Source organism: Copadichromis virginalis, linkage group LG3, assembly GCF_057382275.1.
Source record: "Copadichromis virginalis isolate Kocher_CV1m ecotype Utaka linkage group LG3, C_Virginalis_male_GT1.1, whole genome shotgun sequence".
Taxonomy (NCBI): Eukaryota; Metazoa; Chordata; class Actinopteri; order Cichliformes; family Cichlidae; genus Copadichromis; species Copadichromis virginalis.
Genome location: NC_140620.1, coordinates 22,482,875 through 22,496,135, shown reverse-complemented (window position 1 = coordinate 22,496,135; position 13,261 = coordinate 22,482,875).

Sequence of the window (13,261 nt, the reverse complement as noted above, 5' to 3'; positions counted from 1 at the left end):
GTTGAAAAGCTTTGAAGTTTTTTGCCCATTCCAACAAAATCTTCCATCACCACCAAGATCAACTGCCAGATTTCACTCCCCACAGTGTCTTCTGTTTTCCATCAGTAAAAAAAAGACACATTTCCTTTTTTTTTTTTTTTTTTGCATTCTGGAGGATTTCCAGCAGTCATAAAAGGCACCAGTGCAACAGGAAATAACTCAACTAGATATATAATGTTGTAAATAAAAGGTAAAATGTTCATGTGGATCAAAACTTTTGGAGTTTCTTGACAACATCAACACAATCCTCACTCGCCATATTGCAGTCAATGAGATCTGGCACATCTCACGGGAGAAGGGGCTATAATGGGTTTTGGTAGGAAACAGCCCAGGAGGTGTGCAGGAAGATGACATTGAATATAACAATTTTGATTTTATTGACCTTTGCTCAACATTTTTTAAAATTACAACTCATTAATCAGGCTTGATTTGGGAGAAGATCAATTTTTGATGTTAATAAAACCATAATTGCAGATTTAGGCTGCGTCATGGAGAAATGAGAATTACCATGGTTCAATATTCCCTTAAGCGTCTCTGATCAGTATAACCCAGTGGTAATCACTTTGCCATCAGAGTGATGGAGGGCTACATTACACTTTAGCTTCATGTCAAACAAGCACATTATTAGAAATTACTGTAGAAGATTATCCTTTCCAAATGAAGTGTTTTACATGCGCTTTTACTCCACAGAACTTCTGTTACAAGCTTTTGTATATGGCAATTTCATAAATAGAAGAAGCAAAGCCAGCCCCACCCCTTAGATAAATCATTGGCGAACTGGCAGACTTTGAGATTTCCCATTCAGGTTGCTAGTGAGCCAAGTTTATGTCAGAATAAAGCATCACCTCATCTGCATTTGTGTCCTCAACCCTGAATAGGTCTAAAATTTGTTGTCCAGAGTGCCGAAATTTGGCCAGAAAAGCAAAGCCACAGCCAAATGACATTTCGATGCTATAATTTAGGTCTTCTCCTTCCATGCACTCCACTGCTTCTTGAGTCCCTACAACCGGAGCGTGTTCTGTCATTCCTTTTCTGCTGGGCCTTGTAGTTGCAGATTTTGCTCTTAGGATTCTTGGTAGTGCACTTTTCTGCTTAGCTAAGTTACGTAACTACGGGCCAGACATTTGAAGTGGGTGGGAAATGCCAATCGCCCTATCCCAAGTTGGCATAGCATCAAAATGAATTTAAAATAATTGCATATTACTGCTTTTAAATTCACTTATTAATATTCAGTCTCTGTGTGTAGTGGCTCAACGTTTTGATCTCAGTTTCACAGATTCCCCAGTCTACATTTAACACCCCCACACAAATATCCACGCAAACAGTGAAGCTTTTCTCACCATGCAAGATCACGTCCTCATCCTGAAACATCAAAACCCTTTTTACAAGATAATACCTCAGGTACAAAACCTGCTCCAACACACATTAAGAGGGCATATCAGCATTTCGTGATGTACTCAGGAAACCTCGAGAATTCAGAGGTTTCCTGAGCACATCCTTTCCTCAACTTCTTCTTTCTCTCTGCACACTGAGAGCAGAGGGGAAGGTGGAAGTATGTGCTAATCAATACTTCAATACTCATTTTGTGCAGCCAAAATAATACCCAGATCTCAATGCACGTTACTTCCAGAGGCCTGCTCTGGCGATCAACCTTTTAAAACCCGTCAGATCACTGGTGACCTATTTGGGGTCGCGATTAAGGTTTGCTTTGGCCACGTTCTAAAAGGACATATTTTCACTAACTAGTTGTTCCCTTTTAAATTATGTCTTATACAATAACCTTTCCAGTTTGAAAAATTATTTTAAAAAATCAGGGCTGACATGAACCACACCCATTTAGGTCAAATCACAAAGTTGCTGGCACTAAACATCCCATAAAAAAGCCAAATCTAACTTCTCTCAACATCTGCCAGTTCATTGATGGTCCATTTAGGTTTGGCTTAGTCTTAATCATTGAGTCTCACAGAGATCTAACCACCAATCCTAACCACTTGGTTTTGGTGTCTGTCAAAGAAAACAGGTTTTAGTATCACTCAAAAAGAGGAGTTGTATCATAGATACATCAACGATTAGATTTTATACCAAAAGATTAACTCCACTCAGGCTCAAGGGTACAAGACGGCGAGACAGAAAGCCAAACACACATGTATAAAATATAAGGAGTTTGATCTCATGCTGGGTATCACATAAGTATCATTTAAGCAGAAAGAGTAAAGTAGAAGAAGAGTAAGTGGTTCTTGATAATACTTTATCATCATGGAAATATCTCTCAGCAAAGCCTATACTTGACTGAAGTACACAAAAGCAAAAGTGGGTTTTCGTGTATCAACCAGAAGTGACTTTTGTTTTCGACACATCCAAAAAAGTCACATTTGCGATCAAATGTCATACTCTTTGGCATTACAGCTTTTATGTTAAAAGCTTTTCCATTTGGGTGTTCCAAACAGGAGGAAATACTATAAAATGTGCTGGATCTTAATTAAATCCTAACCCTAGATGAGATGCTAGTGACCTGGTTGATGGTAAAAGCTTAATGGTAAATGGAGTAGCATATTCTTTCTCTAATTGAGGACTTAATGCAATGCATAATACAAGCCTCATTCACCCAGTTGCATACACATTCATATGAGCACTTTTTTCTAAGCACTTTCTCTAACAATCAATCAACTCTGGGTTCAGCATCTTTCCCAAGGATATGGCGACATAGAGACGCCTTCTGATTGGCAGGTAACCCTCTACCCTCTACCCCCTGAGCCACAGGAGCATCAGTGCTTAGAAATAATATCCAACATGTCAAGATTTAGCTTCACTTTGCACACAACAAACAAATGGTGACATATCAGATGCATCGCAGTTTGAAGGTAATGGAAATCAGACATTCATGAAAAACATGATCGAAGATCAGTTTTGATTTTAAATATAAATTCTGAAAAGTAGTTTTTTAAAAGCATTATAATAAAAATATAATATTATGGTGTGTTTCAAAAATCTAATTTTACTGTCTTTGAGGTAACATTGGTGAAGCAACAGCTGATATAGCACAGAATTAATTTAGCCTGCTCAGAAATTAGCTGCACAGATGCTCCTGAAATTAGGCTGTGCTTTGCCAGGTTGCAGCAACAGACACCTTGAAAACTGTAGTTATAGGTATTGTGTGGATGAACTGGATAAACTGCCTTCCATAGATGAACTGACAACTTTGGTGATATTAGTTAAGCAAAGTTTAAGGATGTATGTATCACGGTCAGTCATTGTTAATATTTTTTAGGGTCAAACAGATAGAAGATAAGGTAGAAACAGTTTATATACCTGAGGTCAACCATCCAAAGTGCCAGGGGTGATTTGGGATAGAAGAATGGCAGCGAGAGTGAAAGGCAAGGTTTACAAGGTGGTAGTGAGGCCTGCTACGATGTATGGTTTTCAGATGGTAGCAATAACAAAAAGACAGGAGGCCAAGCTGGAGGTGGCAGAGCTAAATGTGTTAAAACTTTCATTGTGAGCGACCAGATGGACCAGAGTGGAAAAAGTTAGACATGAAAAGTGTGGTTTGAAGAAAAAGTTAGAGAGTCAAGGATGAGACGCACAGAGGAGCGATAGTTGGTATATTGGACAAAGGATGTTGAATATGAAGTTGCCAGGCAGCAGAAAGGTCAAAGTCCACAGATAACATTCATGGATGTAAGTGAAGGAGAACATGTCAGAAGCTGATGCTAGTAAACCCTCACCTTGATCGATCTCTGAAATTCCCAAAGGGAGTCTGCTGAAACTATTATAATGGAATAATGGAAGTAAACACAAGGTGATACACATGATGAATGCTTTGAATGGAGTTGGCCAATTGTGAAGGTTATGTCATAGACTATACAACGACTCGGTGTGAGAAAGACTGACTAACTCTTCATAAGTTAATCTTTTCTGATGAAAAACTAAAAAAAATAAAATGACTGAATCGAAATCAGATCATATTTGTTCCACTTAATTAAGCTTTTCCTTTATCCTTTCTTTGGAGCTATTTTCTTTGCATATTATTATGTTCTATTTGTATTTTTTTTTACTTTTTCTCAAGTTAATTCATAATATCTCTCTGTGTCCATTTCCCCTCTGTTTTCTTTCTTTCAATCGGCTTCTCTTATGTAACTTTCCTCTCTTCTTCTTCACTTCTTCCTCCTCCTTTCGCCTCAGACAGATGCTAATTGCTGCTGATGCATTTTTAATGTTCAGCCACCCAGACCGGAGTCTTTCGATTGTGTGTCGCTGGCCTGTTTGTAGTGCTCTGCAATTAGGTGTGCTGTGTGAATGTTTGTGTGTAATCTTGTGACAGGAAGTCAATTTGTACTCATCTTTTCTCGCTTCAATCTGCACTCCCAGTGGAGGCCTTAATGGCAAAATGAAGAGAGCTGAGTAACAGGAAGCCAGGCGGCAGAGTTCCTCGTCCATCACTGCTGAAAGTTTGTAGTTAACAGCTTTTCCTCAAACTATTTCAGGGTGGCTTCGCTTCATTAAGTGAGCTCGCAGCGTCCTGTCATACTGCCAAAAAACTGGGTCACTTGTGCTTTTTCAAGTTAGTGTGTATGTGTTTGTGTATTTTTATACCCTGGAGTCCAAATTATCCTTCAAAGGGTGGCAACATCAAGATGATGCTCTAAAGTGAGGACATTTTGCCAGTCTTTAAAGGAATTGTTAAAACTGTTAATACTCTGGATCAGTACGGCCTCTCAAAAAACAAAAATAAAAGCAAAAAATAGAAAAAGTCACTTCAGATTATGAAACTAAGAAGAACTCAATGGGATGTTGCCATAGAGACGATTGAGGCATTTTGGATTCATCTCCAGCTTTCCACAGTCAACATTTGTTTCTGTTTTGTCATGATGTAGGAGTGTTGGATTATAAAATCTGTGTGGTTAATCGCTTAAGAAGAAATCAGAAAACTACATACATACATAGAAACTACATAGCGATATCCTGATAGTTCACACTGAGCAGTGATTGGGTGAATGGATGGGCCAAGAGAATGCTGGAAACCTGCTTTTCATTTACAGCATTTTTCAGTTGACATCTATTTCTGTCCTGTGCTGATTTCTGTTTCAGATCAGAACATCTGAAATCTGTTTTTTGTCTAGAAACAGTCAACATTTGTTTCTATTCTGTCCGAAGCTTATGTCTTCTATGTTGTGAGATGTGATGATTCATGTGCTGTGCGCTGAGTTGTTTTTTTTTCTGTTCTCAAACTGAGCTCCCTGTTGGAGCTCAGTCTGGGGGGAGTTCTTTTTTTCTCCTCGTCTTTCCTCATGTTGTGCATTTTCTATGGTTTCGGTTTGGGTTGCTGCTTGTGCGGTCAACCGGCCAGTGCTACCTAGGCTGACCTGTCTCCCCAATGTGATGTTTGTGTATTGTATGTATGGTCGGCGAGGTATCATCTATCTTAATTGCCCCTTGGGGATAAATAAAGTTTTTGGACTTGACTAATAGGGGCAAAGAATAAAAAAACTGGTAAGCCAGTTAGTGTTAACCAGAAATATGTAGTTGTAAGTTTGCACTGAGAGGTTGTCCAGGGAGATGGATCGGTCAAGAGAACACTAGAAATCTTCGTTTGTTTCTGTTCTGTTCTAATAGCATTTGCATCAACAGCATTCTAAAAATTAAGAGGAAGCATAACATCAAGCCCTAGAGCATGAACGAGAAACATACAGTATACGTTATAAGTTCTCGAAGAAAGGGTCCAGGGGGATGCATTGGAAACCAGCTTTCCTTTTCAGATCATAAAATCTGGTAGGCCCATCATGTTAACTTTAAACATATAACCTGTTTTTCACACACTGCTTCAGCATAGTTGACGTTTTGTTAAATAAATAATGACACACTGTAATACTGTATGTCATATATTGTTTATTACAGGTTGTAATTATAAAGTTTTATAATTAAATTGTTTCAGGACCAGATGATTTTTAAAATTATGTCCTAATATGTGAAACCTTAGAAGCAAAATAAGCAAAAGACCGGGTACTTCCTTTTTACCGTGTAATTGCAAGTGACTGGATATTTACATGGACCGTTGGCTTAGCTGGGACATAATTACCCGTTTACTGCTGTTAAATTGTGTTCAGGTCAACTTCCAAGTTGCAAATGAAATAATGCCAAAGATAAACATCAAGTCTGAAAAGATGTTCTTCTATTGGTTTTAATTATGTCAGTGAATGTAAATATAAGTATATGAGAGGAACTGCAAGTCATTAATGAGGCATGGATGAAGAAAGCTTGAAAACATGTTAACATTCTCGGAGGTCGTTAATGAAGTAATCCAAGAGCTCTGTATGTCAGAAGATGAACTATGAAGGACGAAGTTTCATTAATTACTGTCTTTCACACATCGCTGGCTCCTGTGAGTGAAGAAGAAAGGAGATAAATTACAGACAATAGATTCTCATCAGTTTGAGCTGATGTTGCATTTTTTTTGCATGTTTACCGAGCTGTGTGGGTTTCTGTTGTGGGTTTGCATTTATTATTCTCGCCTGTGGGTGGGAGAAATGATGTGTTTCTACTTGGATATGTTTTTTCCTCCCATGACCATCTGTTTTGCTTTATAGCTGCATAGCAAAATACTCAACACAGTTTTTCATTCCACAAACGTAACTATATGTAATGAATTGGTGTTTAGGGAACTGTGCAGTCTGTAAGCTGAGTTTGAAAAACTTTGATCAAAGCCAAGCTAAATACTCCCACTGTGTTTCTTAAGTTTTGCTAAACTAATTAGCTGCAACAAAAACATAATATTCCAGAAACACGCTTTGCATGATCCAATCAGCTGTTCATAACACTTTCTATGTTGGAATAGACGTCAATGCGAACTATTGCATGTCCGCAATTACCTGACAAAACTGGAAATGCCATCACTTTTTGCAGAAAATGTTTTATTTTTTTTCCTATAGGGCATTTACAAAGATATGCTTCATGTTTGACTTTATGCTTTTCTGTATAGTTTCTGGGATGCTTAGAACTCAAATTACACCGTTGGAAATAGTTTATTTTGATTCACATGCTGTTTTTTTTTTGTTTTTTGTTTTGCAAATTTGCATTATAATATTTATTTTTGTTTTTCCTGCACTATATAAAAATTGATGTATCTCAAAAATAAGACACTTAAAATAAATTTCTCGTGGTTGGAAACTATTTTGTGCAAGTTTTTTGCATTTACAGTTTTGAGGGATATACCTCTTAAATTTCTCTAACTAGCAATATATTAATATACTATATAATATATAATATACTTAATTCAGACATAGGATTCAAATTTGGGATATAACGGTTGTATTGATGTATAGCTACTTGAAATACTCCCAAAAATGGGACTAGAGCATGTAAAAATATAAAGCTCTGGTGGACTTGGTTCTATGGTAGGTCTTAAAGGGTTAAAGGAAAAAATTCTTATAAATAAACAATTTAAAATGTGAGAAGTAAAACTGATTAAGAACAGAACAAAACTCAAAAGTCAAACGTACTTGCACTGGTACTCAAATGTCCGAGTAAACAGAACTGCCCTTAGCATAAAGAGTCACAGAATCGACTAAACCCGGAGTTGAAGGCAAACATTCTACGTCAAAAGGCCATCTCTGAGTCCACAAGGGAACAAACAGTGGCTGGCCTGAGCTGAAGAGTGAATCTGAAGTAGCTCAGCCACATATTTGGAGCCTGCATGTGCAGCACTCTGTAGGAGAGGGTTCTAAACTTGATCCAGAAACCAACAGTAGAGTCGGCGAAGGGATGCTGGTAGTGAGGCTGATATGGAAGTGTCTGCTTGACCAAGGTTCTCAGTAATTTGACCTTTTCAGCAAGTGATCCAGAACACATTTACAGCAGGAAGAAAAAGATGAAATTCAGTAGTGGCTACTCTTTAATTTTCTTTGTTCAGATGTTTGCTGCAGGGCAGATTATTAGAAGGACCTCAAACAGGACTTATTCTGTTTGCTTCCACCTGTGTATTTTTATTCTTGAACTTTAGGGTAGCTTAGCATAAGTCACCATTCAAAATCATCCTTACTCCAATTAGAACAATGTTGGCTTGAAGGGGGAGGAGCCAAAATGGCTTGTTTCACATAACGATTCTTTTGAACGTTGAATCGTGCAAAGCTATATAGGTGTTCACAAATTATATGGAGTCTGAAATTACAAGAAAACCTTAATGATGATGAACTGAGGGGCCCCACTAAGGCTCTATGTAAGATAAATAAAGATGATTTTTTTAACTCATGCAAAGCTACTCCAGCAGAATGCAACACTAAAAAAGATGGCGGTGAAAAAGAGCAGAATAGGTCCACAGAATAAAAGTGAAAGCATCATCAAAACTACAGTAATCTAAATAGAGGGAGTGATTAGTTCATGACAACATAAACAATGTTGAAGGCTCAAAGGGCATTAAACTCTGAATGTTTATCACAGAAAATCTGATGAGAGACTATAGTGGAATAAGGAGAGGGAGGCAGTGATGTACCTGTTACGTAAAAATAAAGACAGTTAACAGCGATACATCTTGGGACACGAAGATACAACATGAAAAATGCATTTGTTCCTCTCACGGAGCCTCTGAATTTCTAAGCGTCCTGGCTCAGTTATATTATGTTGTTTTGGTAAGTAGAACAGCTTCCCCAAGGAGGTCCCGAGTTCAACAGGAAGAACAGAGCCTGTCTCTTTACATTATCTCAGCATCCAGAGGTCTTACCAGGCTCTGGTCTTAGCTCCTTGACATGTCTGCAGCGTCCCACTGTTTGCATTCTGCCCGGACGAGCTTCTGTCTGAGGACTCTGGAAACACGTCACTGATTCCACAGACAAGTGCATCTGGGTCATTCCTTTTAAAATGAGTCAGTTCTGAGAAAGGTTCCCACCTAACCCCCTCACAATCAGATCAAGCATCCTGGGTACCAAAGCTTGTTTCTGTTCTGTTCACAATATGAAGGTCAGATTTAGCATGGCTTCATTGTATTTTTTAAAGTTAATATTACATAAATAAACAATCTTTTGATTCTGAGGGGGTGTAGGCATGACTGATGGATTTTTCTACCACATAAGAAACATAAGATACGCATAAGTGCTGATTCAACATCCAAAAAACAACTGTGCCACATTATCCACTAATCCCAGCTTTGTTTTTGTTTGTTTTTGTGTGCCTGTATTAGTCAAACTCCTCAGAAAAATAAAGTATCGTTAACTGATGGATGAGCCACCTTCTTCACAAGCCCAGCTTGCCTACTGACTACATCTATCATCCACCCAAGATCTTTTGTTCATTTTGATAACATTTTGATATGTTGTGCTGCTCAACTATTGAGCAGCACAACATAAGGAATGGGAGAGATTTAGCTTTCTGAGCTACACCAATTCGTTTCCTCACTTTCTGCATCCTCCATCCACCCAAGGGTTGCTAAAAGAACAAATTCACATGAATGAGACAACTTCTGCACAAATAAATACACTTAGTGTTGACTTTTAATCAGTGTATGTCCTTCAAGCCCCATCAAAAGAAATGACCTCTTTCCCGTGGGACTTATGGCAGACTGTTTTATAGACTTGATTCTTGGGTTTTATTTGTCCTCTACAATTATTTTAGCCTTTTGTTGTTTTCATTGGTTATAATAGTTAAATATAAATGTAGTTTAGCATATGTGCCCAAAAGCTGATGAAAACAGTGTTTTTTTACAGTCTGCTGGCTGTGAAAATACTGGGACACCAAATGTGTCTCACCGACCTCAAGCAGCTAAGTACTCACTAATCTAGGATTAAAACAACCCAACTCGTACACACATACACATATAGACAGCTACACAGAGTGTAGTCTCCCCAATATATCAAAGCAATTTAGAGAAACAAATAGTGGGAGCTGCAGGGAAATAAAAGCAGTATGAGAGGAGAATGTTAATGATCACTCTGTGGGATGTCTGGCCTTCATCGGCACCTCTGAACCAATCTTCAAGGGCGTAAAAGGAAATTAAATGCATAAAAACTCATAAAACATACAGTAACTAGACACAGCCTCCACTTTATTGGAGAGCCCAATGTGTATCGACTCTCACTTGGCCATCGCAACATCGTGATTCTTTTCTTTTTCATCCATTTTGCTGTACATTGGTGCTGTAATCAGGACCATTGCCCAGTTGGAGTCAAGCATAAACTCTGGAACAGACAGCCTCACATGTAACTCTGGAATATTTTGGTATACAGAAGAGTTCGTGGTGGACTCAATGACTGCAAGGTACCTAGATTCTGTGGCTGCAAAACAAGCCCCCACTTCACCACCTTGCTTGAGAGTTAAGCTGGATTTGGATATCTGAGTCCTAACTTACATAATAACCAGAGACTCCTATTATCGCTACACCACAACCTCCCACACCATTCAAGTTGTTGTGGTATAGGCCGACCTAACTTGTAATTACATTTCCCAGGAGGTGCACATCAGGTTATGTAGAGGTTTTCGGCATAGAGTTAAAATGGAGTTCTGATAATGGCGTAAGTTACCATGTAGATCTGAAGCAGAGGTATTTCATGTATTATTATGAGGGGTTTGTGCTGATATGCTGGGTTTGACTTTCTGAGATGTAGCTTGTGGATTTTTTGCAGTTTTTCTGATCATTTCATGGTCTGATTGCATTGGTCCTTGTAGTGAATTTGCCGGGACGTCCGCTGTCTTGAATATTTTCCACTTGAATAATCATTCTTACTGGACAAAGACGACTACTTCCAATTGTTTGGAAATGACCTTATAGCTGTTGTCAGATTCATGGGCAGTGGTGATGCCTTTCTTTCTTGTAGCACGAAAATTAATACTTCAGGAAAATAAACTGCCAAAACTTCTGCTTTTATAGAGGCGTTACACATGCTTATGATCATTTAACAAAGTGCATTTGACTATCGGCACATGGCTGCTGTTAATTGTTAGTGAAGCAATAAGAAGGGGCTTCATTTTCCACACACTGCTTCTTTTGTTTTCATTTTTGCTAAAGAAATATTGACACAGTGTAATATTTAATTTCTTGTTTCATCTGAGGTTGCATATGCTTAATTTCAGTGACTGTATTATTTTTCATATTGTCCAGATATGTAAAACCACATTTTATCAAGACTCTGTTGACAATAACTAAATTAATGCCACTGTATTTGGTTGCAATCACTTGCCTTATACAAATTTTTAAACATCTTAGGTTAAAATAAAATACTGAAAGAAACCCAAAGCACTTCATTAGTATCCAAATTCCGTACTGCAATCATACTAAACAATTTAGTCCAACTATCAAGCAGAGAAAATCACTGGTAATTCTTGAGTGGCTTGAAGTAGAACACCCTAAAAAAACCCGAAGAGCATCTCTTCATCTCCTCATGCAAAGCATGTGGTGCAAATCTAATGAAAATTGCATGGGTGCTGAGAAATAGGACAGTGATTTATCCAAACAAAAAATGAACCTTTTGGTGTTTAACAAAAAAGTGGCTACCGATATTTTGATTGCACCATCCCTAACAACACGTTTAATGAGAATCAAAAAAACAGAAAGACACCAACAATCTGTCTTACCAACCTCTTTTCCCCTTGCTGCTAAACTGTGTTTGAATAACTTACATGTATTTACAGTACGAGTCTGGAAGAAAGTTTAAGCTGAACAGCGGGTGTCTTTGCATTTTCAGTGTCGTGCCTGTGTGCCTGTGTGGCTTACATTACTCAGCATGAGGCTCAGCAGGGTGCCGGCTTCTGTAAGAAGCGCTTGAGGTCTGGTGTTAACAACATCATCAGGGAGCGCTCCTTGTATAATTTAGATGAAATCTAATTGCTTGGGATTTCTGTTCCTACCGCCACAGTATTGAGAATGATCTTTTTAAAAACATAGCATTAGCTTGTTTGTTCACAGACCTTTTTAGTTTGACTTCCTGTGGTGCTGGAGGCCAGAATCAGTATATGACTGCATAATAGCTATGGACAGTCAAAAGTGGATGCAGCCACACATAAACCTTTTGTTATTAAAGGACTGTGGAAAGGTCTTGAGTCACCTCATTTCTTTGGTTTCCAGCACATTTTTAAAATTGAAAAGTCATAATTTATTCTGGTTAGTTTTAGTTAAATCTATGAAAAATGCCAAAGATATCACAGTCTGACATGCATCAAAAATCCCAAGGAGCTATTAGGTAAAAATGTGGCATACCTGAAAATGGTGTGCAGTGTGCCCTTAAAAATTTATCTTATCTACAGCAGATGAACAGTATTTGAACGTCATGTTCTTACAGCATAGGAAAAATCCAACAAAGGACTCGAGAGATGTATCTGGGCCTTTAGTTCAAATGTGTACTGTTCACTGAAGCTTAATCAGAAATGGTCTTAATGAAAGGATAGCTGTCAAAAAGCCATTCTTAAAGGTTAGGTAGGTTTGGATGGCATTTTTCTTGTAATAAATAAAATCATTTAAAAACTGCATTTTGTATTTATTCAGAACTTTAACTTTGTCTAATATTAAAATTTGTTTGCTGACCTGAAATATTTAAGTGTGACACAAAAAACTAAGCAATCAGAAAGAGGGCACACACTTTTCATATTTGTAGCAGACTGTTAAAGAGTCACTTTGAATGAGCTTTAAAGCAATGGTTCTGGCACTGAGAGCCACAGATGCACTAAAACATTGTTGGCTTTCATCTGCAAATGGGATTTGTTGACAGCGATGAAGAACAATAACCTCATTCTTCAAGGAACCTTACTCCTGAGACACACCTGAGACCACCGGTGTATAGCATCACCAGCGAGGATTAATGTGAAACCCCGCACTGAAACTGGGAGGGAAAAATTCAGAAGGGAAAAAACACAGCATGCCATGACCTGATTTGAACTGTAGCCATGCTTCCATGTGTCTAATTTGCCAAATGAGGAGGAAAGAGCAAAAAATGCGATGTTAATAATTCATAGGGAGATGGGAGAAAAGAGGAGTGCTCCCTAGCCTGAGTGTGTTTGGTAGTTCCTGAATTTTTCATCAGTAGTTAGTAAATAATTTTCTTGCCAGCTCTTTTGTCAGTCTGACTGCTGTTATTAACAGTCCAGAGCTGCTCGACACTCCTCTCCACCTGGACGTTACAGTCACATGGTGGCTCACTACAGAGCATTTTACAAAGATGAATCTGCTGTTTTAAAATCAGTGGGAAAAGCCAAACATTTGAAAGAATTTACATGATCGAACTACATGACCATGAAATCATATTCT